The sequence below is a fragment of the Hemibagrus wyckioides genome, unplaced genomic scaffold, assembly GCF_019097595.1.
Source record: "Hemibagrus wyckioides isolate EC202008001 unplaced genomic scaffold, SWU_Hwy_1.0 Contig5, whole genome shotgun sequence".
Lineage (NCBI taxonomy): Eukaryota > Metazoa > Chordata > Actinopteri > Siluriformes > Bagridae > Hemibagrus > Hemibagrus wyckioides.
In genome coordinates this window covers 596,824-622,368 of record NW_026690807.1, presented here as the reverse complement: position 1 = coordinate 622,368, position 25,545 = coordinate 596,824, and the positions used below count along the sequence as shown (strand labels likewise).

Sequence of the window (25,545 nt, the reverse complement as noted above, 5' to 3'; positions counted from 1 at the left end):
GCTCAGTAACAATGAGGAAATCTCCAGAACTAAGGACTGAGTTTTAGGCTTTGCAGGATATAAGAATTAGACTCACATGCTTTGTCACTTCTGTTGTGATGGAGTATATCTGTGTAATTTAACACTGCATTGTTTTGTCGCTTCATTTTATATGCCATGTATACTTTCATTTGTTTGTATTAAAGCTTTACACAGGAAACCTGCTCTCCACATAACATTATCTCTACAGATGGTATAACCACAACAGACCAGTCACTAGAACTGCCTTATTTATCAGTGCATCATTTGTTTTCTGCTCTTGTGCACAGTGTTCAGTGGGAGAAAGTTCAATTCAATTCAGTTTTCTTTATTTAATCCCCTGATATGACAGAAAGTATATCATGTGAATTGATAGATTTTTTAAATCCAATGCAGTTTAAATGTTGAGATTTATGGCTGTTTTCAACAATTGTTTCCTGTTTGGTTTTACTTTTTTTACAGTTACTATTGAATAAATTATTGCTTTTCATTTAGAAATGTTATTGTTTTTATATAAAAAATACAAAAACAACTGTGCAGCATTTCAGATAGAAATACATTGGGAATTATAAATCCATCACACACTACTGTAAATATTAGATCTAATATAAAACAATTAATACAGAACATCTGTGTGGATGTCTAGAAAATAATGAACCATGTCAAGTGTATATACATGTATACATATGAATATATTAAGGGATGTAATTTCTTTACAGTTTATATGATTTATTGTAACAAATGTTTATTTATCTATTTAGACAGTCATTATGCATGTAAACACAACTGCATGTTACTTTGCTGCATGTGAGCTAAGGCAATGTCCTTTTACAAAACACGGAGTCATGATTGAGTATGATTGTATAAACAGATGAAATGGATGAAAAAGAAAACTCTCAGTGGAATTTGCTTTCCGTTTGTTTTATGATCATATTTGACCTGATTATAATACTAGTACTCGTGCTTTATTGACAACATATTTTCATCAGCCAACATTTTTTAGGCTGCAGTTGGAGGACACTAAGCAGCTTCTTATATTGTTTATGGGGTAGAGAGGGTTTGTATGTACTTATACATGATTATACATACATAGCTATAACTGATGTTAGTAGGTCATTTATATTATTCATTACTTTATTTTCATATTAAATAAAATGTTTCTTTGCAACAGTGAATGTAGATATAAATCTGTCATTTATATAAGAGAGCTCTGAACTGACAAAACAATGCTACTTATCCACCCTGTTATAACAGCTGTTATTAATATCAATAAGTCCATATTAACATGACATACTAATTTCCATTTGAATGTTTTTAAGTGATTCATATTGTATTTGTATATTCATATGTAAACAAGATACAGACCAATACATCTGAAATGTATTTATGTGTTTAAACAGTTCCTCAGAAGCTCTGAGGAAGCATACTACAGAATATATGAGCACAAGGAATTGTGTGTAATAGAGAAAATGTATTCAGTCATGGCTGTTGTGAACATTCACATTGTATTATCTGACTGCAAATGAGTGAGAAAAGAACAAAAATAACTGTGATTATTCAGCTATAGTGGAATAATGTTGTATTGTGTTGGTGACTCAGTTCACCAGTGTTGTGATGATCTGTATAAAGTTATGCTCCAACAGCATCACTTCCTGGGTGTGGCCTTCTAGAGACGTGTAAAGTTCAGCACATACAGCACTATTATACAGAATCCTCACAGAGCTGTGTTCAGAAATGGATCAACTATACAACTTACTGTACATAGTGAGATACATACCACTGATTCTCACTCTAGTTACAGGTAATTTTCATCAATTTACTATTGGAATTAACTAAATTCATGATCTATAGAATTAATGTAATTTAATGTTTTACATTATTTTTGGGGTATGTTGGGTATTACACAAAAATATTTTTAGAATGTTTTGATATCTGTATTATATCTTTATCAATATTCTCCTGTATAACAGGCAGTTTTGCAGATAAAATTTGGCCGAAAGATGAAGATGCCAACATTGTCATGAAGGAAACAGACACTGTTACTCTGAACTGTTCATATCAATCAAGCAGTGATGACATTTGGCTTTACTGGTACAGACAATATCCCAACAGCGCACCACAGTTTTTACTGTATAAAGGCGCGAGGTCAAGAGATGATGATGATTACAACCCCTCTGGCTCTCGATTCAATTCAGTAACATCCCCAGACTCTACTGAACTTACTATCAAAGATCTGCAGATCTCAGATTCTGCACTCTATCACTGTGCTCTTAGAGTAGTAGCACAGTGATACAGAGTCACTGAGAGACTGAACAAAAACCTATGAAATAATTCATTTGAAGTTAATATCAAAGATACTTCCTTTACCAACTTATCAGTTAACCACAGACACAAAAGACATTTGTGGTAACATATGCAGCTGAAGAAAGAGAAAATAATAAAGAGGCACTGGGTCACTTGTTGCTGGTGTGAACTGTTTTATATTCATTGTACTTTGCTGGCCAGTTTTTCCCACGATTCATTTAAATTATATATATATTATATTCATTTACATGTATAAAAACAAACTAAGATTTGTCGTCAACAATTCACATCATTCAGAAGTGTCTAAATCAAGAGGTGTAGTATAATCTAGTGAAGAAAAATATTTTCTAAGTTAAAATAACATTGTCAGTCGCTCAGTGTGATGCAGTAATTACAACTAAAACATTACATCTAATAAACCCTGGCATCACTCTGCCCCCTGGTGAGACATATTCTGATCAACAGTGTCAGCTGCAGGAAGTGTGGAGCTCCACAGGCTATGACAGTAAACTCCTTCAGCTTTATCTTTCAGCAGATTACCATCTCTATCATGCTGATCTTTAATCTTTTACTGTTAATGCTTCTTTTAGGTATGTTCATCTTAATATTAGTTTTTATGACCAAGTTGGGACATGAAGTGTGAGAAATAGCACAGGTTTATGTATATAGGAGGTAGAACAGAACATGTATGTGATGCCCCAGAGTTAACAGGAATGAGTCACAACACAGCAGTGAGTTAAGGTGATATATTGTGATGTAGTGATATGTACAGCACAGTGAACTGGGAAGACTTCAGGGTGGACCAAGACCAAAAATAACAAAACAGAAACAAACTGAGATTAGCTATCTGACCTAAACAAAAAGAAAAAAGAAAGAAATGAACATCTCCAACAAAAATGGCAGTCATAGCCCTCGTGCCAGTGAATACATACAATGTCTCAATATTTACATGTACAAAGAAAGATTATATACACAAGGCAGCAACGATTAACAAGAAGCAGATCAAACTTGTAGTCAAGGCAGGCAAAGGTCAAAATCAGAACAGTAAAACACAAGCACAACACACCAAGTGAGCATTAAAGTTGTGGTTACTGGCTTCCATCCCAGCCTTGGCAGAAGTGTTAACTGCTGGAGCTGAAGCAGTAAGGAGGGCTAGAGTACAGAGGGGACCAACCTGAAGGACTAAACACATATAAGACAGAATATACAACACAACCTCACAGGATGTAACACTTCATATTAGTTCCAAGATGTTTTCATATTTCATTTACTTATTAAAAAAATCTTTTCTCTTTTTAGCACAGGGAGCACATCAATTCAAATGACTGAGCATCTTATATGCATTTTGGTGAGAGGCTTCATGTGGATTAGAGCTGACCTATTGACCTATTTAGAAGATGGGACATTTAACCAACAGAACATAATTCCCAGGCTGTGACACAGATATGTTAATATGACGAATTACAATTTGCATTAATATGTGTATCATTACATAACTAAAGTCCACAAAGGGTTCATTCATTAATCTTCAGTAAACACCTGACCAGGATCAAGGTGACGGTGATAGGGTCACTGTCACTATATTTAGTAAAAATCAGCCTTAAAAGATGTAAACAACATTCAATAAATTCTATTTGTCATTGCTTGTTTCGATCAGTATGATACCAGAACTGACATGACTATGAGTAAAAGTGGGTGGAGCTAGATGTGGTAAGATACAGTTTAGAAAGTTTCACAGAGATCCTGCCATTTATACCTACTGCAAGAGAGACACAACAGTCATGCTACTCTTCTTTATTTTCATAGTTGTTAAAAACATTGGTAAGTCATTTATATTATACACAAACTTTAGGTGAATGCTGGAAATTTGACCTGATACCTAAACATAATTCAGCTTAAAGAAATTAACACCCTTAAGTAATGAAAGTAGAAATTTTTATGTTGTTGTAATGTTTTACAGCAGGTGCTGTTGACAGCAGCATTACACCAGACCAAACCATCATATCTTCAAGTGAAGGCAGCAACATCACACTGACCTGCACATATGATGACTCAGCTAGAAATCTCCACTGGTATCGACAAAAACCTCAATCAGAACCAGAGTTTCTGCTGCTGACTTCTAAATACTCAGATGGTGTCACTAAAGCTGCACACGACCCACGACTATCCACCAAAGTTCTTTAAACGGAGAACAAAGTAGATCTGGAGATGTTTCCTGCTGCAGTATCAGACTCTGCACTGTACTACTGCACCATGAAGCCCACAGTGACACAAAACTCAAACAGACTGTACAAAAAGTCAAGCTGCATGTTTTTCTCAGCAGGCGGAGATGTTTACCTGTTTCATTCAAATACACTTTTCTGTCTTAGTTCTGAGACTTTGATGTTAATTTGCTTTGAATATCAAAAATAATTCAAAAATAAATGTTAATCTTTAATCAAAAAGAATGATTTCTGCTGAGGTTCATGCTGTTATTCCCCTGATGTAATAATAAGAAGGTAATCCAAAGTTAAATAACAATACATATTTAAATAATTTCAGATGGTAATTTTAATGTAACACTAGTGACCTGAAGACTTCACTCTTCATTATTTAGCAGTTTATAAAACAGCACTTGATCCAGCACTGATATTAGCCAGTCAGCTTTCTCAGGCAGCTGTGTGCTCCTTCTGTCTGTTAGTGTTGGTGTTACATGTTATTTGTGATCAGACAAGAGCTGACAGCAAGCTCAATAAATCACAAGGCCTTGCTGAACAGAAAAGACTCCTCGAATAATAAAAATGTCCTCTAGTTTGATTTCCCAGTGTGCTTTTGACATTGATTGAAATACTTCAGCACTTAATTGCTGTGGGTATTGGGAATGTGTCTATTTCCCTTTGAGACCCTGCATCTGTGGAACCCTGCATCTGTGCACCTGGAAAAAGTCTCTTTAGGAATTTCTAAGTGAGATTTTTGTTTTTACCCCATGATACAGATGCTACAATGCTACTCTGTGAACAGCAAAGTGTTGTTGATGAATTTCTGTGGACGATCCGGCAAGCCTCAGGCTGTACCTGGATCCGTCAGGTAAACTAATGTTTTCATAGTGGCTTTATTAAGCAGATGGCTATATTAATTATATTAAAAAACAAATGAGTCAAATCACAAAGTAAAATAGACAATGAAAGAAAAGAGGCTGGCTATTTAATCACCTCAGTGAAATACCCTCCAAACTGTCTTATTTATGGCAGGTATATATTTAGCTATTTATAATAGCTATATATATAATAGCTATATATATAATATATATAGCTATTTATAATAGCTATATTTATATTTATTTATAATAGCTATAAATATATGTCCAATTTATAATAGGTTGATTGTTTTTATTATTAAAAATGACATGCTGTCAGTATTTGTTTACTATGAGCTTAGGACAGGTTCCTCATTCAAGGTTGACTAGAACTCATTCATTAGTGCACTGCTTTTTTCTACTGTTTTACACAGTGTTCAGTCTGGGAAAGATAAAAAAATAGATAAATAATAAATAATAAATAATAAAAATAGTAAATAAAAATTTTATTAAAGTATTTTGGTTTCACATAGTATCTTAATCTAGCCATGGGGGTCACAGTCCAGTGACTTCTGTGCCGGTCCCAAGCCCGGATAAATAGAGAGGGTTGCATCAGGAAGGACATCCGGCGTAAAACATTGCCAAATTTAACCATGCAAATCGTCAGTACTCTGAATTTCATACCGGATCGGTTGAGGCCCGGGTTAACAATGACCGCCATTGGTGCCGTTGACCTACAGGGCGCTGGTGGAAATTGGGCTACTGTTGGTCGAAGAAGTAGAGGAGGGAGGAGAGTGTGTAGACAGAGAGAGAAGAGGAAAGGTAAGAGTGTAGGACTGAGAATAGGAACTCTGAATGTTGGTACTATGACAGGGAAAGGTAGAGAGCTGGCTGATATGATGGAGAAAAGGAAGGTGGATATACTTTGTGTACAGGAGACCAGGTGGAAGGGTAGCAAGGCTCATAGTATAGGAGCAGGATTCAAGCTGTTTTATTATGGTGTGGATAGTAAGAGAAATGGGGTAGCTGTGGTCCTGAAGGAGGAGTTTGTGAGGAATGTTCTGGAGGTGAAGAGAGTGTCAGACAGGGTGATGAGTCTGAAGTTAGAGGTTGAAGGGGTGATGTTGAATGTTGTTAGTGGTTATGTCCCACAGGTAGGTTGTGAGTTAGAGGAGAAAGAGAGATTCTGGAGTGAATTAGATGAGGTGATAGAAACTCTTCCCACGGGTGAGAGAGTGGTGATAGGAGCAGATTTTAATGGACATGTTGGTGAGGGGAACACGGGTGATGAGGAGGTGATGGGCAAGTTTGCAGTTAAGGAAAGGAACCTTGAAGGACAGATGGTAGTGGACTTTGCTAAGAGGATGGACATGGCTGTGGTTGACACTTATTTTCAGAAGAAGGAGGAGCATAGAGTGACTTACAAGAGTGGAGGTAGGAGCACACAGGTACAATACATCCTATGTAGAAGAGGCAATCTGAAAGAGATTAGTGACTGTAAAGTGGTAGTGGGAGAGAGTGTAGCCAGACAGCATAGGATGGTGGTGTGTGGGATAAATTTGATGGTCTGTAAGAAGAAGTCAAAGATAGAGATAGAGAAGAAAACCAAGTGGTGGAAGCTGAAAAAGGAGGAATGTTGTGAGGAATTTAGACAGAAGATGAGGCAGGCTCTGGGTGGTCAAGTAGTGCTGCCAGATGACTGGGAAACTACAGCAGAAGTGATCAGGGAGACAGGAAGAAAGGTGCTGGGTGTGTCATCTGGAAGGAGGAAAGAAGATAAGGAGACTTGGTGGTAGAATGAGGAAGTTCAGTATTGTATTCAAAGGAAGAGGTTAGCCAAGAAGAAGTGGGACATGGACAGGACTGCAGAGAATAGACAGGAATACAAGGAGTTACAGCGCAGAGTGAAGAGGGAGGTGTCTAAGGCCAAGCAGAAGGAGTATGATGAGTTGTACACTAGGTTAGACACTAGAAACGGAGAGAAGGACTTGTACAGGTTAGCTAGGCAGAGGGATCGAGATGGGAAGGATGTGCAGCAAGTTAGAGATATTAAGGATAGAGATGGAAAGGTGCTCAAAAGTGAGAAGAATATACGGAGGAGATGGAAGGAGTACTTTGAAGAGCTGGTGAATGAGGAAAATGAGAGGGAAAAAAGAGTAGAAAAGGTGAACTCTGTGGAAGAGAAAGTAGATAAGATTAGAAAGGATGAAGTCAGGAAGGCTTTGAAGAGGATGAAAAGTGGGAAGGCAGTTGGTCCTGACGACATCCCGGTGGAGGTCTGGAAGTGTCTAGGAGAGGCAGCAGTGGAATTTTTATCTAGTTTCTTTAACAGGGTTTTAGAGAGTGAGAAGATGCCTGAGGAATGGAGAAGAGGTGTATTAGTGCTGATCTTTAAGAATAAGGGTGATGTGCAGAGTTGCAGTGACTATAGGGGGATAAAGTTGATGAGCCACACAATGAAGCTATGGGAAAGAGTAGTGGAAGCTAGGTTAAGGAAGGTAGTGGAAATTTGTGAGCAGCAGTATGGCTTCATGCCCAGAAAGAGCACAACAGATGCAATTTTTGCTCTGAGAATGTTGATGGAGAAGTATAGGGAAGGTCAGAGAGAGTTGTACTGTGTGTTTGTAGACTTGGAGAAAGCGTATGACAGGGTGCCAAGAGAAGAGCTGTGGTACTGTATGAGGAAGTCAGGAGTAGCAGAGAAGTATGTCAGAGTGGTGCAGGACATGTATGAGAGGAGCAGGACAGTGGTGAGGTGTGCTGTAGGTCAGACAGAGGAGTTCAAAGTGGGACTGCATCAGGGATCAGCTCTGAGCCCCTTCCTGTTTGCTATGGTGATGGACCAGTTGTCAGAGGAGGTCAGACAGGGGTCTCTCTGGACAATGATGTTTGCAGATGACATTGTGATCTGTAGTGAGAGCAGGGAGCAGGTGGAGGTAAACCTGGAGAGGTGGAGGTTTGCGCTGGAGAGAAGAGGAATGAAAGTCAGTCATAGCAAGACTGAGTACATGTGTGTGAATGACAGGGAGGGAAGTGGAACCGTAAGATTACAGGGTGAAGAGGTGAAGAAGGTACAGGAGTTTAAGTACTTGAGGTCAACAGTCCAGACTAATGGAGAGTGTGGGAAAGAGGTAAAGAAGCGAGTGCAGGCAGGTTGGAATGGGTGGAGAAAGGTGTTGGGAGTTCTGTGTGATAGAAAAATATCACAGCAAGAATCAAGGGGAAGGTGTACAAGACATTTGTGAGACCGGCCATGCTGTATGTTTTAGAGGCAGTGTCACTGAGGAAGAGACAAGAGTCAGAGCTGGAGGTAGCAGAGCTGAAGATGTTGAGATTCTCTTTGGGAATTACAATGTTGGACAGGATTAGGAAAGAGTAAATCAGAGGGACAGCTCATGTTGAACATTTGGGGGACAAGGTTAGGGAGGCCAGATTAAGATGGTTTGGACATGTCCAGAGGAGGGAGAGGGACTATATTGGTAGGAGAATGTTGGACATGGAGCTGCCAGGCAGGAGGCAAAGAGGAAGGCCAAATAGGAGGTATATGGATGTAATAAAGGAGGATATGAAGCTAGTGGGTGCAAGTGTTGAGGATGCAGAAGATAGGGATAGGTGGAGAGAGATGATTCGCTGTGGAGACCCCTGAAGGGAAAAGCCGAAAGAAGAAGAAGAGGTTTCAAATATTATCTTCTGATTAATAATCAAGTATTTAAGTAAATCTAAAGTAATTTTGTGTGTTTACTTCCCTGTTAGGAAAGGATGTACAACAAGACTTTCTTAATGGCCAATTCAGTAGAGTTGTTAAGTTTTACAGCTACTATCAACATCTGTTTTCTTGTGAGGAAAAAAAACATGGAAATGACAAATTCAGCAGTATTTGAAAGAGATATATATGGGGGCTATGAAGACATAGGTATTTGTATAGATATTTCTTCCATATTCCAAAATCAGTGTCACACAGTGCAATCCCAAAAACCACCTACTAAAGAAAGGAGAGAGAGAGAGAGAGAGAGAGACAGAGAGAGAGAGAGAGAGAGAGAGAGAGAGAGAGAGAGACCCCAAAACAAGTGTTGTAACTTTTAATGTCAAAATATCACAGAAAAATTGAGTAAATGGTATGAGCGAATCCACTGCTTCTCAGGACCACATTGTTTTATTAATACAAAAACATCTCTACATATTTATATAAACAGTATACAGTATAGAACAGTTGTCATGAATATGCATAAATACAAGTAGGTGGAGCTAGAGGTGGAGATGTACATCAAATAGTAACACTGACATTCATTTCTAAAGCTAGAGGTTTGAACTAAACACTCAGGAAAACAATGTTGTTCCTCTTCATGGTGTTTTTCACTCTTGCTGATGTTGGTAAGTCATATACACTGCACACAAAATATTATTTTTTCTAATTAAGAAGACACAATTTTTCATGTGAAATGTGTCATTTATGATTAAAATATCACAATATTGTTGTAATGTTTTTATAGCAGAGGCTGCTGACAATAACATTAAACCAGATCAAACCAATGTATTTTCAATGGAAGGCAGCAACATCTCACTGTCCTGCACATATACTGGATCAGTTAACAGACTCCACTGGTATCGACAAAAACTTGGATCAAGACCTGAGTTTCTGCTGCTGATTGATGAAAGCACTGAAACTGTCACTGAGGCTCAACCACCTCATCCACGATTGTCCATAAAACTTAAAAAAGAGCAAGATAAAATGAATAAGAAAGTGGATCTGATCATCTCCTCTGCTGCTGTATCAGACTCTGCTCTATACTACTGTGCTCTGGAGCCCACAGTGACAGGAAATCCAGCTGCACTGTACAAAAACTTTCACACAGTTTTGTTATATTAAAAGCAGCTCTTCCAATGGTTTAGAGAAAGTTACATGTCCTTTTGGGAGATTCTATCTTTTTCTCTATTGGTCAGGGTCATAGTAGATACAGAGTCTGTCCCAGACATGAGGTGGGAAAACACCCTGAATGGGATGTCAGTCCTTTGCACTCCACAAACCCTTTCACACACTCATTCACACAGAAGTGCAATTTCTCCTAGCAAATCTTCCTACTATCATGTTTTTTTGGAAGTGATGCAAAACTGCACACAAACTGACACTAACCTAAACTCCTGTTAAAATCCTTCTGCTTAAAGTGTTTCTTGCGGTATGGTGTAATTTTTATAATAATGAAAGATTTCTACCCTCATGGTACAATTCCATATTGACTGATAACAAGTGCACTAAACACAAGGCTCAGGTCAATCCTCATAGCAGAATTCCACAATGCCAGTGGACTCATGATCCTCTCTGTTCTGTCTGGAGTAATTACACTGCAGATGAAGGGCATTTTATTGTCTAAGTGTCGTAACTTCACATATATAATAGTCAAACTAATCAGTTATAGCCCAATGTTCAACAAGTTCAACCTCAACAGAAGGAGATCATCTTCAAAACTAAGGATTATCGTATTATCAGCAAACCATAATAAATTGTGTGTGTGTGTGTGTGTGTTTAATCCCCTGATAGGAAAGGAAGTATGTCATGTGAACATAAAGTATTTCTCAATGGCCAGTTCAGTTTTGTTGTTGAGATTTACAGCTGTTTTCAACATCTGTTCCCTTTTAGTTTTCTATTATTATTTCTTTTTGTGCTTTACATTAAATAACGTAACCTGGTGTTGTAAATACAATTTAAATGTAAGTTCTAATAAATAATTACTAATCCACAGTATGAATATATATGTATGGCTGTATGAACTGTTTGCAGGTTTTTATTTTGTCCAAGTTAAGGTTTTTCTCTTCAGTGAACACAAGATGGCGCAGTTACTTATCTTATTGTGGGTTAAGTTCTAGAGACACTACCACACAACCTGCTCACATTCTCTGAGATGATGGAAGCTACTTTTCACAGTAAAACCTTTGTGACATAGAGTATACTTGTTCTTCTATCATACATACTGCTGATATAATATCCTAACCCCTGCCCTGGTTACTCTTAGTGCCTAAGCTAATTTCAGAGATATCATTCTGATTAAACAACACAACTGTCCACTTAACACTAAACTGTCATAAGAATAAATACTCATCTAATGTCATTTCTCTGACAAGCAAAAGCACCTGCTGTGTCAGAAACACTGAAAACTGGAAACTTATCTGTAAATCTGCCTTTACTCTTCTTTCTCTTCTTCTGATGCTATTGTGAGTTTAAACCTTAATTATCAAGCAAAAAAATGATTCCTTATTCTCAATTAAACCTTATTCTCTTCCACTTAGTGTTTCTAACATTAATCTGCCTGCTGGTGTTTATACAATAATTCTCTAATTTAGAGACATCACTAACATATATAATTAAAATACTGACAATGTAATTATTAGATTAGATTTTTACTAGATTAAACTGATCATTTTTACATAAATACATTATTTTCCTGCTTTCAGTATGTGTTTACTTAAATGTGCTCTGGACAGGTTTCCCATATGAGGCTGAATGTAAAGCCAGGATGTTTCAGTAAGAATCACCAATCTGACAACAACATTGGTGACACTGTCATGTGATGCTGTGGGGTGGAGCAATTTTGAAGCTTTATGGTGTTAACATATTAGATTACAGAAAGATCTCCACTATTTTCACTGAGCTAAGACCAGTCATCATGTTCACTGTTATATTCATGTATCTGTGCCTTTCACTAGGTGAGTTAACATTGACTTTTTGTTATTGCAGAAATATTAACTATATTATATTAAATATTAGTCTGTGTGGTGATGCAGTGTGAAAATGCAGAGTGTGGGTCTGACTTAAGTATTTCCTGTTGATTATTTAAAGGTTAAAAACATTATGTTCTCTTCTCTATGACAGGTGACTCCATGGCAGATTCAATAGAGCCAGATTTCCCTCATAAAGCTGTAGATGAAGGTGATGATGTTACTCTGTCCTGCAAAAAAAGTAGTACATCAGACTACCTGTACTGGTACAGACAATATCCAAAATCTAAACCTGAGTTCCTTCTTCAAATGTTTCAAAGCAGAACTCCAACTTCCAACACTAAACTAAGAATGTCTGCTAAATTTGAAGATAAACAAGTGTATCTGAACATCTCCTCTGCTGCTGTATCAGACTCTGCTCTATACTACTGTGCTCTGAGGCCCACAGTGACAGGAAATCCAGCTGCACTGTACAAAAACTTTCACACAGTTTTGCTACATGCCCTTTTGGGGAAGTCTCTCTTTCTTTCTTAAGATTCATAAAGAGTTTATATTATTATAATATTTGATTATTAGTAGACAGCTCATTCATTCATTCATTCATTCATTCCTTCATTCATTCATCCATTCATTCTTCTTCTATTCTTCTATAACTTTTCTATTTTGGCCAGGAAACCAGAAGTTACATTAGACAGAAAGTTAAACAGAAAGGTACTCAGAGGGTCCAATTGGGTCCATTTCTGAACTTCGGTGAAGCAGCTGAGGCTCTGTACAAGAAATGTACATGTTCACTTGCAATGGGATGTTTGTCATGAGATAATATAAATACTACACTCTTTATTTGTACACAGTTTCATGCTTAAATGAAAAATAATGATATAAAAATCCATCAATACAGATGATATTGATAAAAAATGATAGATTAGAGAAAGAAAAGAGGCTGGTTTGTTCCTCACCACAGTAAAATACTCCTCAACTGTTTGTAATCCTATTTAATAAACAGGTCATTAGGTCTACACACACCTAAATTTCCATTTCCCATCCTGCATTGTACCAGACTCCACTTCCCACAATGCACACTCACTTCCACATTCATTAGTTCATTTATTTTATTGAAGTATTTTTCATGCTATCAGTTTGTGTTTGTTTACCATGTGCTCAGGAAAATTTATCCATGTGGTGCTGAATGTAAAGCCAGAAAGCTTCAGTAAGAATCAACAATCTGTCAGTAACATTAGTGACACTGTCATGTGATGCTGGGGGGTGGAGCTTCATGAATGTTTATAATGTTAATATATCAGACTGCAGAAATTTTATTTTCATTTATAAGCTCATCCATCATGTTCACTGTTATATTCATGTGTCTGTGGCTTTCACTCGGTGAGTTAACATTGATTTTTGTAGATTCAGAAATTGTTTTTAATTAGATTACTTAGTCTTATTAGTTATGTAGTATATCTGCGTAATTTAACACTGCAATGTGTGTACTTTCATTCGTTTGTGTTAAAGCTTGACACAGGAAACCTGCTCTCCACATAGCAATATCTCTACAGATGGTATAACCACTACAGAACAATTCTGGGGTTTTTTAGCAGTGACTATAACTGCCTTATTTATTAGTGCATCATTTGTTTTCTGCTCTTGTGCACAGTATTCACAGTAAAATAAAGTCAATTCAGTTTAAGTTGAACAATGGATACTGCTACAAACAAGGAGACCACTCGCGTGCGGTGCTGCGTGTGCCGCTGTCAAACCTTTATATCCTTTTATTTAGGAATAAATATTTTACAATGCTAAAATAGCATGTCTGATGCAATGGTTTGTGAAGTAACAGTGTTTTTGTTCTGTGTTGTACTGGTTACTCAGTTCACTGTCACTGATATTGTTAAGTAATAATCTGTAAAAAGTTATACTACAACTGCATCACTTCCTGGGTGTGTCCTTCTAGAGACGTGTAAAGTTCAGCACATACAGCACTATTATACAGAATCCTCACAGAGCTGTGTTCAGAAATGGATCAACTATACAACTTACTGTACATAGTGAGATACATACCACTGATTCTCACTCTAGTTACAGGTAATTCATTTCATCAGTTTATCAAAAGTTTTAATTCTTACAATCATATTCAATTAGTTGCATTAATTAATAACAATGTTTTTTTTATTATTCATCCAGTCATTTGTTGATTTCTTAAGTCAATATTTGGTTTAAGAAAATTATTTCACTGATATATTTTTATATATATATATTTTTTTACACCAGGCAGTTTTGCAGATAAAATTGGACCAAAGGATGAAGATGCCAACATTGTCAGGAAAGAAACAGAGACTGTTACTCTGAAATGTTCATATGAGACAAGCAGTGAGACCATTTATCTTTACTGGTACAAACAATATCCTAACAGCGCACCACAGTTTTTACTGTATAAAGGCGCAAGGTCAAGATCTGACCAGAGCACTCCTGATGATCGTCGATTAGAGTCGAAAACCAGCAGAGACTCTACTGAACTTACTATCAGAGGTCTAAAGCTCTCAGATTCTGCACTCTATCTTTGTGCTCTTCAAGTAGCAGCACAGTGATACAGAGTCACTGAAAGGCTTTACAAAAACATAACAATGGAATATCTAAATTTATAAAGCCACAGAAGCCCCTTTACCAACATATCAGTTAACCACAGACAAACAACATTTGTGGTAACACATGCAGCTGGTGGGGAAAAAATGAAAAGAGATTAAAATAACACCTACACAAGAATCATAGTATATTCACAAACATCATGCTATTTTAATGACAATAACAGAATCGTTTTATCAGATGTTACTGGGGCATAGTATGGGCAATTAAAAAATGTACATTTTCCTTTGCTTTAAACTAAACTCTTAAATACCTCATGTTAAGTGTATGTGTTTGTTTGCTGCATGTTTACTGCTATATTATGTCTACTATTAGTCTTATTGTCATATTCTGTTCATCTTTATTATGGCACTATTATGTCTCGTCTATTTTTGTCTATTTTACATGCTGCTGCTGTAACAAGTTCCCTTTAGGAGATTAATAAAGTGTCATATTATCATGACCTAACACTGTGCCTGACTGTGTGCCCTGACCATGTCACTGTGTCTGGAACCATCACTATACCCTGACCGGACACTGAGCCTGGATCTGTCACTGGATTTTAGACCTCTAGCTTTCTTAGGTTTTGCATGTAGAGAGTCTCAAAAACACACAAAGAATGTACTTAGATTTAATGTTTGATTGATAAATGAAAAGGTGGCTGGTTTAATGTGATGAATACTCACTGGATGTGAACATTTCCCTGCTCAGAGGTACACTCCACTGGACTGGACAAGGCTGGATTTTCAGACACTAAAACATGTAAATGACCCTGTAACTACTGTCAGGCTGTTTATAGGTAAGAAATCATGAACATATTTAATAAATGAAGTGATCGATAATCATAAACAATTGAATTTTCATTAGGTCCATTTCATTAGGTGGTCATGGGTTTGAAAGTTCAGAGGCTGGCTCAATCTGAACTTTCACACCCATGACTACTGGCATTGCTAGCACCTTCATCTACCAGTTTGACTACAGGAACACATTTCCACTGTAATTATCTATGACATTATTACAGTCTATAATGGGGGACTCTTCTAAAGTTAATTAAAATGGAAAGAAGGCTAAACTTAACCTTTAAGATTATCTCTAATGTTAGCTCACCATGTTAATTAGATGATGTTTATTCAGTTGCTTCTGCTAACATTATGAATAATAGCGTATCATATTTTCTTATGATGATATGATGATTTTCTGATGCTAATTAATGAAGCTAGTGAACATGTAACACCAGCCATACAACATCATCCATGATTGTTCATTAAGTTTGACAAAAGTGGATCTGTTCATCTCCTCTGCAGCAGTGACAGACTCTAAACTGTACTACTCTGGTGCACACAGTGACAGGAAACCCAACTAGACTGTAGACAATGTACTACACATGATTCATTCATTCTGTGGAAATGCTTTCTTTATATTATGTTGGTAGATGCAGCTCAGGCTCTTTTGGTGAAAACAAGAAAAAGAGCAGAGAGAGAAGAGGGACAGAGTGATAGCAAAGCTAACAGAGAAAAAGATTCTCCTTTCCATTTTCTTACTCATTAATGTGTTAGTCCTGTGCATTTTGTATAGTACATGACCAACAAAAACTACATACTGTTCTAATGAACTGATGTTAAACAAAATAGCCTCACAGCGCTACATTTATTGAGTGTATACACCGACCAGGCATAACATTATGACCAGTGACATAACACTGATGATCTCCTCATCATGGCACCTGTTAGTGGGTGGGATATATTAGGCAGCAAGTGAACATTTTGTCCTTAAAGTTGATGTGTTAGAAGCAGGAAAAATGGACATGTGTAAGGATTTGAGTGAGTTTGAGAAGGGCCAGATTGTGATGGCTAGATGACTGGATCAGAGCATCTCCAAAACTGCAGCTCTTGTGGGGTGTTCCCGGTCTGCAGTGGTCAGTATCTATCAAAAGTGGTCCAGGGAAGGAACAGTGGTTGGAGCGAAGGCTGGTCCATGTGGTCCAATCTGATAAACAAGCTACAGTTGCTCAAATTGCTGAAGAAGTTAATGTGAGTTCTGATAGAAAGGTGTCAGAATACACAGTGAATGACGGGTCAGGGCCGTTTTAGCAGGAAAAAGGGGACCAACATGATATTAGGCAGGTGGTCATAATGTTATGCCTGATTGGTGGAACATTCTGCTCATTTAGCCACTCAGAATAAACTGTTTAATGAAGTCACACAGGACATCTTTAAGGAGCAAAACATAACTATTAGATAAATACAAAATGAATTTATATGAGTTTCTGGTTGTCAGTGAAATGTGGTTATAGTGAGAATGTTCTTTTAACTGAGAAAATTGTAGGAGAAAGTTTCTGTTCCTTAACAATTTTTTTGTCTAGATGATATTCTGTTTGTGTCTCCAATCCACTTACTGTCATGTTTTTAGAAGGTGATAGGAAACTGGATAACCTGGAGAAAACACACACAGGACTCAGGAAACTAACTTGTGCTAGTGGCTCCTTTCTTCACAAGAAGGCAAAGTCAGTTAGTTTATCATGGGCTAAGTACAATACTAGTACTAGTTCCTACTCACATACCCCAGAGATGTAGATTTATTTGATTATGAATAACACAATGATATAGGCTATACCCTTTCTTCAATCATACACACATAGTACTTTCAGATATCATGCATTGCATAAAAATAGATTGTATATGATTTGCAATTTTATTGCAGTCTTAAGCAACTAAAGAAAGCTTTGGCTTCAGTTTCAGTAACCTCCACTCCTTCCAGTTTTGGCTTCAGTATTTCTTTAAATAAGTGTGACCTAATATATTTTACTCCAGCAGGGACAAGCACATTACAGCTACAATAAATAAAAGCAACTTTGTACATGTTCTCTTGTTATGGGGGTGTTTGTCATGGGATAATGAAAATACCCAACTCTTTAACTGGTATGAGTTCCTTCATAATATTCTTCAAAGTGGAGATTTCCAACACTGACCCAAAAATGTCTGCTAAAGTTGATGATAAACAAGTGGATCTGATCATCTCCTCTGCTGCTGTATCAGACTCTGCACTATACTACTGTGCTCTGCAGCCCACAGTGACAGGAAATCCAGCTGCACAAAAACATTCACACTGTTTAACTACACTGAAGGCAAATATACTACCAGCTTCTTTAAGCTGATCCCATTAGGGTTGGTTTAGCTGATCTCAGTGCCTGGGTTGGTTCCGTACTAAGGCCGCAGTGAGAGAATGCAAGATCCTAGATGTTGGACTCTCTCTGTGTATCTTACATATCCACATCAATTAACTGATATATGCAATTGATTTGATTTTTATTTTTAATATTTGACTATATACACTTGGAGAAGTTCATTTATTTTTAATCACACTCTCTGGTGTCACCCAGATAAGGACATTGATGATCTCCACTTTATATTAGAATATTCTTGAGACAAATGTAAGACTGTCCATGAGCTTATGTTGGGCTGAAACTGGATCATATTAAAGGACAATAATCACAAGCACAAGAGCAAATTTGTCTCTTTAAGGATGCTGAATCTGAGGACTTGTTTTTGTCTAGGTTAATGTCAGAAATACAGATAAAAAAGAAAAAGACGGGTTATTCTTGTGTTCTGATATGCTGAAATGCTGTAATGATTCCAAATGAATCTGTGAATTGAAACTGTGAACTATTCCCAGCGTGGTGAGCAATACTTTTGTTTTAAAATATATTGATGGTTCTTGATGTAAATAATGTATATGTCTATTTAAATTCAGCTCCTGCAGATGGCAGTACATGACATGAAAATACTCTAGAACTGAACCTGATTGGACCTGGACACAACAGAACCATGTGGAGTGTTAAAGTAGCCATGAACATTAAACCTGAACAAAGCTTCAGCACAGATACATGGTGTGTGGAGTGCAGTCCGACTGAAACACTTGAATTACTGCAGAATCTTGAGCTTAATACAAGATGCTTATGTATTTGTGCACATGCTCTCAAACACCACCTTGTTAGGGGTTTTATATTGTTATAATTTTATGGGGAATTTTTTTAAATCCTATCAATCACTACAGTACCTCTGGTGTTTTGTTTAGACTTTAAGGGTGTACTATAAATCTGCTGAAGAATTTAATTTCACAATAAGAATTGTTTGTAATTGCAACAATATATTTTGTAGATTAGAAAAGGTTTAAGTTCATAGAAATAGGAAATACAGGAACTAAATATATGAATCTTTTGCTCATTAAATTCTTTTAGAACATGTGTGTGTATTTTACATAATGCGGCAAATCCTGCACTCTGATTGGTTAAAACAGAGGGAAGCTACAGTTGAGGCTTTGTACACAAGAAATGCTTAGATGCTTCACTGAAGACAGAGTAGAAGGAAACTTGACATTTACAATAACATAAAAAGGAAACTTTCAGAAGAACAGAGGAAATTAAAGCATGATGGTTTTCTGTATGTTTCTGTTTTTTACCATGTTCATAGGTAAGCTTATATTTTATATATCCCCATATATCATGTTTAAATGTTTTATAACTAGTAAAGAAATGTTTCCATGTGTGAGTGTTTTAGATTGTAAGCATGTACTGTATGTATACTGTATAATATAAAATGATAATATTCTGAAATAAATGTCCTCTTCAGGTGAGAGCACACAGGACAGCATTACTCCAACATCTTCTGCTGTCTATGGTAAAGAGGAGCAAGCAGTTACACTCTCCTGTGATTATAAATACACTGTTTCTATGAACAATCTACAGTGGTATGGACAATATTCCAATGCAGCACCAGAATTCCTCGTTCTGTTGACGGAATCGGGAGGGAATCAGACAGGTGATACTCCTCATCCTCATTTGTCTGCTAAAGTTCATAAGAGTCTGAAGCATGTGGATTTGGAGATCTCGCCTGCTTCAGTATCAGACTCTGCACTGTACTACTGCGCCTTGCAGCCCACAGTGACAGGAAAGTCAACTTCACTGTCCAAAAACCTACAGAGACCTCAAACATGAAAGAGTTATTGATCCAGTAGAAATATATGTATATAACCATATATGAATACTTTATTTGAAGTGAATAGACAAAACATTCTAAGTGAATCCAAATACTGATAGAAAAGTTAGGTGTGTGTTTGAAGAAGCCACATGTTCACTCCCTCTGCAGTATTAAGTGCAGTTCTCATAAACAATAGTGGCAGGTTTGATGGTTTATTTACTTAATGACAGTGTAAAGATCACATGCTGGAAAATTTGGATATTGTAAACTTTTTTGACAAGCAGCTGATTTGACTTTTTTTTTTTTTATTTATTTGTTTGTTTGTTTGCTTGTTTGTTTGTTTGTTTTACTGAGCATGAGATTTAATGTGTTCATCATGTGTGTCTTTGCAGGGTCTTTAATATATTTTTGAGAATTACTGGATACCTGAAAGTATGTATAACTAAGAATAAGAATTGTGGAAAATAAAAACACAGTTTCCATCACACAATCAGGAAATAAATAAGCTCTACTGAAATAGTGCTCCATAATCCATTCTTGAGGTAGATGAGCTACAACAGCTAAAGACCACATGGGGTTTCATTCCTGTTCACCAAGAACAGAAATCTAAGACTACAGTAACAACCCTGTAAATGACATAAATCATGTAGTAGGAATACTAAAATATTTTTTAAAATCCATAGCTACCACATGGGACTCCATTACAGCTTCCTAGTGTCACCCTATCGAACAGATGAGACCTTGTAACAGTTACCAAACCATACCTCACCAGCCACCTGAGTTTCTTTAGCAACCAGCTAATTCAATTTTATTACCAACTGGAATCATTTTTAAACTTACTGCAAATATCACAGAAACTACTTGAAGCCTCATAATATTCACCAAGCTATACTGGAGCAACAGTACAGTTTCCAGCAAAGAAGCTACAATCCTGTAAACTTGACCTATACTGAAACCTCCACCTGACACTAAAGCAAGCTTGTTCTACAAGAATTGATTTTGATCTTCATGTCCACCGAGATTAATGACATATTTGGCCCAATGGCAAGAGCTGCTTGCTTGGTTCACACTTAGCGTCTGCATTCCAAAAAGGTTCGAATCCCACAGGAGCCCTCGCTTTATTGTTAACTTGACTTTGTGTAACCGAGTTCCTTTTACTCGGACCCCAGTCCATATGAACTGGAAGGTCACAGAGAGTTACAGAGTACAGTGAACCTCCATTGGCACACACCAAGCAGAACAGGGACGACCTGGCTCGTTGGTCTAGGGGTATGATTCTCGCTTTGGGTGCGAGAGGTCCCGGGTTCAAATCCCGGACGAGCCCTGGTTTTACATGGAATACAGTGGGTGGGATAAAACTAATGGAAACTTGCACTGCCGGCTTGGTTCTTGCTTGGAAGTTTGTTTCTCCAGAGGTCCAAGGAGGTTCAAATCCCACTGTAATTACCTCTGAAAATTAAAGCTCCAACCTGGAGCCTCTCTCTGGAATACAGGGAGCGGGATGGAGAATGTCACACTTTGTGGAGACCTGAACCTCTGAAATATTAATATAATAGAGTACAGAAAGACCTCAGAATATTGTCATTTTACTAACACCATTCATCATGTTCACTGTTATATTCATGTGTCTGTGGCTTTCATTAGGTAAGTTAACATTGATCTTTTCAGAAAGGAGATAATAAATTAATGATTAATTAGCCTGTGTGATGTTAAGAAAAAATAGAATATGACTTATATAACTAAAAACTAAAAAATTATTATGTTCTCTTCTCTATAACAGGTGACTCCATGGCAGATTTATTAGAACCACTTTTCACTCATAAAGTTGTAGATGAAGGTGATGATGTTACTCTGTCCTGCAGCAACAAAGACAGTGGTTCAGTAAACAGTCTACAACGGTACAAACAACATCCAAAATCTAAACCTGAGTTCCTTTTTTTCATCACTCCATGTGGAGGTAAATCCCTATGCCACCACGTCTGTCTGCTAAAGTTGATGATAAAACTAAACAAGTGGATCTGATCATTTCCTCTGCTGCTTTTAATGTTTGATAATATACAATTAGAAGGTAATTTATTCATAATCACACTCTCTGGTGTCACCCAGATGAGGATGGGTTCACATTTGAGTCTTCCTCATATCGTCTCACAGAGTTTTTTCTTGCCGCTGTTGCCTCAGAGTTGCTCATTAGGGGTAAAGTTAATTTTCAACTTTGTAATTTCTATTCTGAATTTCTGTATTTCTGTAAAGCTGCTTTGAGACAATGTCCATTGTTAAAAGTGATGTACAAATAAAAATGAAGTGAACTGAATTGAATTGAACTGAATTTAATTACCTTTTGGTTATAGACACAGCAAATTTACTTATGAGAGATTTTGTTTAAATCTGGATCAGTTTCCTATGATTTTCCACAGCAAATTATCATAATTATTTATAAATTTACAAATAATTTAAAAACCACACAAACAGATAAAGGCTTATAGTATTGTATAGATGATGAATCTTGAAATACAACACCAGCCATAATGACTCTAGATTTCTGTCACTGACACTGTGTGAAGTGATCTGTCCAAAATAACACTAAAACTGCATCACTTCCTGGGTGTGTCCTTCTAGAGACGTGTAAAGTTCAGCACATACAGCATTATTATACAGAATCCTCACAGAGCTGTGTTCAGAAATGGATCAACTATACAACTTACTGTACATAGTGAGATACATACCACTGATTCTCACTCTAGTTACAGGTCATTCATTTTCATCAGTTTATCAATAGTTTTAACTATCACAATCATATTTAATCAGTTAATTAATTACATTAATTAATAACCATGTTTTTTTTTGGCGACGCTACCCATGCACTTGGAGGGTTGTGGGGCTGTGGTCAAGGGAGGCCTGCCAGGTCGGGAAAGAGAGACACTCTGGCAGGCAGTCGCAATGGTTGTACCACGCAGGCTTCCATTACCAGACGTGATTCAAGATCCAAACCCAGGAAAGGTTTGAAAGGCTTAGGCTCTTGTTGACAAGGTTTGCTGATATGAACTTGCATCCCAGTCTGTTGCAATCAATTCAATTCAATTCAATTTTATTTGTATAGCGCTTTTAACAAAGAGCCTTGTCTCAAAGCAGCTTTACATGAAAAACCACATCAGAAAACAACAAACATATGAACAGACAAACCTGTCGTAGATGTTATCCCAAGTGAGCAAGCCTGAGGTGACTGAGGCGACTGTGGCAAGGAAAAACTCCCTTAGATGGTATGAGGAAGAAACCTTGAGAGGAACCAGACTCAAAAGGGAACCCATCCTCATTTGGGTGACAATTGTGTGATGTAGATACAGCATGTGTATAGTGTTATGTGAATCAATAAGGAGGTTGTTGTCCATGGCGCTGCTTGAATATCCCAATCCTCACAAGCAGAACCCGGCTGGAGCTGGTCCATCTCCGGATGCCACTGGAGCCGGCACAGTCTCTGTATGCCTCGGGATGGGTAGAAGAAAGGAAACAATGGAACAGCATTAGCGTAGCTGCTGTTCATAATATTAGCAGTACTAGCTGAATGTGCATTTAATCAGATGTACTGGCGTGCAAGGTTATGGGAAGTGTTAGATGTATGCCTGACTAAAGAGATAAGTCTTTAGTCTATATTTAAACTGGGAGACTGTGTCTGAGCCCCGAACACAGTCAGGAAGACTATTCCAGAGTTTTGGAGCTAAATACGAAAACGCTCTACCTCCTTTTGTGGACTTTGATATTCTGGGAACTACTAGAAGTCCGGAATTTTGTGATCTTAAAGAGCGTGGTGGATTGTAATGTGTTAGAAGACTGGATAGATAGGTGGGAGCTAAACCATTTAGAGCCTTGTATGTGAGTAGAGCTAGTTTATAGTCAATTCTAAACTTAACAGGTAGCCAGTGCAGGGATGATAATATTGGGGTTATATGATCAAATTTTCTTGATCTGGTAAGAACTCTGGCGGCTGCATTCTGGACTAACTGTAGCTTGTTTATTGAAGATGCAGGACAACCACCTAGTAATGCATTACAGTAGTCCAGTCTGGAGGTCATGAATGCATGAACTAGCATTTCTGCATCAGATACAGATAAAATGTTCCTAAGCTTGGCAATATTTCTAAGATGGAAGAAGGCTGTTTTTGTGATATTGTAAATATGGTTTTCAAAGGATAAGTTGCTGTCTAATATTACACCCAGGTCTTTCACTGTTGAGCTAGTAGTAACAGTGCATCCTTCTAGGTGCAAGCTGAATTGTGAGAGCTTCTGTGTACTAGTTTTTGGGCCAATAAGTAATATCTCCGTTTTGTCAGAATTTAATAATAGGAAATTATCGGCCATCCGATCTCTAATATCTTTAACACACTCAGTTAATCTAGACCAATTAGATATTTCATCTGGTTTTGATGAGATATATAAAGGTGCACGATCCGTGCTGCTGTCTGCATTGATCTGCATGGATCTCCAGTGGCGACCCATCAGCCTTACAGCATCTGTGTCCAACCAACATGGAAATACAGCCCACGGTTGCGAAACACCTAGACCCAGGGTTAGCTTTTCTCGATCCCCTCTAGCACTCCGAAGCATTCCGTACGCATGAGTTGTGGAAAAGACGAGGTTAAAGGGCACACAAGCGACGAGGATGGGATTCGAACCCACGCGTGCAAAGCACAATGGATTAGCAGTCCATCGCCTTAACCTCTCGGCCACCTCGTCAGACGCAGGTGTGGCACCCACGACCAAATGTCCACAGAGACCGCAACAATTCCGTAGCGGCGCGCCATAACTCAACGCGTTTAAACAAGCCTGTTCCCAAAGCAACTGGAGCCCATCCCACGTGCATTAGCAGTCTGTTTCCTTAACCTCTTGGCATCCTAGGTCACCCACATGACCTTACACCTCAGTGCACCTGGCACTTGCACTCCATTGCCCAAACCTCTTGGCCACCACTTCTTATGTCGATTTTTTATTCTTGGTTGAATTGTTGTTTTGTTGGTAGCTCGTAACCATGGTAAGGGCACGACTGATGCGGCTCACACACGCGGAAACCGTGATTTGCGTACCGTTCTGTGGTTGTTTGGACTTGCTGTTTGAAAAAGCGAGGTGTGAAACGAAGCAGCCAGCATTGACACCAGTTGCCGAAACCTGGGAGCTATTTCAGAACCTGGGTCTGGGGGCTCCGGTACCATGTGAGCTCGTTTTTTTTTTTTGCAGCCAGGCAGCCAGCTAATGGCAACTCTTAAGCACATTTGCAGAAGGCACAGGAGCCAACACCCCTGTAAAGCCTTTGGGGTGCCAGAGCCCACAACCACTGCCTTGAAAAGGCTCAGCTGGCAGCGGCGGGATTTGAACCCACGCCTCCGAAGAGACTGGAGTCTAAATCCAGCACCTTAGACCACTCGGCCACGCTACCCAAGGGCTCAGCATTTATAGACCTCTGTGGAGAGCACACTGACATACTGTCTGGGTGTGTGGTACACAGGCTGCACAGATGAGGACAGACAAACTGTGCAGAGGGTGAAAAACAGCTCAAAAAATCATCAGCTGCCCTCTGCCCTCCCTGGATGACATGTCCAGGTCCTGCTGCCTCAGCAAAATCAAGGCCATCACAGGAGACTCCTCACATCCTGCTCATCACTTGTTTGACCTGTTGCCATCTGGGTGGCACTTCAGGTCAACAAAGTCTCACACCACCAGACTTACAAACAGCTTCTTCCCCTGGGTCATTCGGACTGCAAACAATCACTGAACACACACACACACACATTCTACCTAATAAAATGTGCAATTCTACTGTGCACTTTAATCTGTCTGTGAATTGAGTACAAGTTATAACTTAATATTGGCTTTGCAC

General features: G+C 38.0%; 3 non-coding genes across 3 annotated transcripts; 1 reads left to right on the top strand and 2 right to left on the bottom strand.

Moving 5' to 3' along the window:
• Positions 1-20,932: 20,932 nt before the first annotated feature.
• trnap-ugg (transfer RNA proline (anticodon UGG)) lies at positions 20,933-21,004 on the top strand. The gene has a single exon. It is a non-coding gene; the product is annotated as a tRNA-Pro (tRNA).
• Positions 21,005-24,325: 3,321 nt separating this feature from the next.
• trnas-gcu (transfer RNA serine (anticodon GCU)) lies at positions 24,326-24,407 on the bottom strand. The gene has a single exon. It is a non-coding gene; the product is annotated as a tRNA-Ser (tRNA).
• Positions 24,408-25,022: 615 nt separating this feature from the next.
• Positions 25,023-25,104, bottom strand: trnal-uag (transfer RNA leucine (anticodon UAG)). The gene has a single exon. It is a non-coding gene; the product is annotated as a tRNA-Leu (tRNA).
• Between the last annotated feature and the right edge of the window lie 441 nt (positions 25,105-25,545).